Genomic DNA, 2018 nt, shown 5'->3' on the forward strand with positions numbered 1-2018 from the left:
AATAAAAATGAGCGAATCTAGGCCTACAAACATAATTATCAAAATAGTTCAAGTCAAGATAAGTCAATGAAAGCGACCGTGTTAGAACCACGGGACTCGAGGGGTGCCTCACACCTTCCCTCGGTCAATAGAATTTCTTACCTAATCTTCTATTTTCGCAGACCAATAAAGAGTCATTTCGTTTTGATTAGAGATTCAAAAAGGTGACTTGGAACACCATAACTCGATTCCAAGTGGTGACTCTGTAATTTAATTAATCCCTATTCAAAACCGTCACTTTAATTGGAAAAACCCTTTAACTCGAAGTCTCGAGCGAAAAAGGGGTGTGACATATATTTTGTAAAAAAATCAAAAAAATCTATCGTTTTAAAATTTTGCAAAAAAAAGACTCATCGTGAAGAAATTTAAAGTGCATGTCCAAACAAAACTTGAGAAATTCAAATTTCATATCTAAATAAAGCTTCGACTTCATATCATGATTTCATATTGCATGGCCAAACACGTCCTTGGACTTTCATACTAGTAGTCGTACTAGAATTCTGGTAGTTTCTTGGTATTCCATTTCTACAATACTATTTGTCTATCTCTTCGGACCCCACCTGTGAAATTACAGGGGGTGAATTGTTATTGTTAACTATCTGCTTGAGATTAATTTCTGCTAGACATGGAGATGATTTAAAGGATAGATTTTAGAAACCAACGAGGATAGATTTTGGTCGAGAGGCCCTAGTTTAGCAGAACTTGAAGAGTCTACTGGAAAACTAAGCACCTGTTTTACCATGAAAATAAAAAACACATTCACTTTATTAATTTGATATTTCTGAAGGTAAAAATAGAGTTGAAATTGTGTTTGGCCATAGTATTCTCGACATTGATTATTTTGTTGTTTAAAAATATAAAAAGTGAAAATAAATTAAAGAATTTAGAGTTTTATGAAGATTGAGTTATTTTATGAAAACAAAAAAATTCTTGATGAAAATAAATTAAAAAGTGCAAATAGAAATAGAGAAAACTCAAATATTGTGAAAACGTATTTCGAAATATTTATGACCAAATAAGTATTTTATAATAAAGTGAAAAAAGTAAAACGAAATATTGTGAATAATATTCATCGCCAAACGCCTACTAAATTATTGATTTCTATTAGTTAGTACTTTAATTAAACTTTTTGCATGAACAAATTTAAGTTGAAATTTCATCTCTTAAACGATACATCTTTCTTGTAGTTATTCAATTCAAAACTCATTTCTATATTGCTACTTCGTTTAAATGTTCTGAGCACTATTAGATGAATATTATTTATCTCGAGAAGGTGTGTTTGATTAGTCATTTGAAATGTTGACTACTTCATAGTCTTCACTTTCTGATTAATTAGTTCTACGTTTTAACTTTTTTTTTTTCAATATGTAGTTTTTGGTGATTGATCAACAATTTTCTATGCAAAATAAGTTATGCTAGAAAAGCTCCGTAGTTGCTGTCCAATTAAAGACCAATTAACTGAAATCGCAGGTGGGATTGCGAATTTAATTCAAAAACTACATTGGAAGGATTCCAAAACCGTCACTTTAAATAGGAAAACTCTTTGAATCTTTTTAAAACGGTGTGAAAAATGGCTGCGACACTTACAAAGCTAGTCACAAGTCACGAACTTTGAATCTCAGATTGAAAAATCATCATGAATCATTTTAAACAAAAGGCTCTTTGATCAGGTGATGTAGGAACCAGGTTCCTGAAAGGGAATGAATGGTATAAATAGCATGACGTTTAGATGGAAAGTTCTAAAGATATTTCATTACTTATTGTCCATTCAAATTGATCGTCAAGTTTATTTTTCATTTACTTGTCTTTATTTGTGGCAGTAATGGATAGACGCGTACAAACGGAGATGATGAAAGAGATGGCAGGCGAGTTACAAGAGTTGAAGAATAGATTTTGGACTTATAAGAGATGAGGATGCTTCAATCGTTCGCGATTTTGATGGGCTATTGGCATTTGTAGCTATTCTGATGACTTTATTC

This window comes from Capsicum annuum, chromosome 8, assembly GCF_002878395.1.
Source record: "Capsicum annuum cultivar UCD-10X-F1 chromosome 8, UCD10Xv1.1, whole genome shotgun sequence".
Classification (NCBI taxonomy): Eukaryota; Viridiplantae; Streptophyta; class Magnoliopsida; order Solanales; family Solanaceae; genus Capsicum; species Capsicum annuum.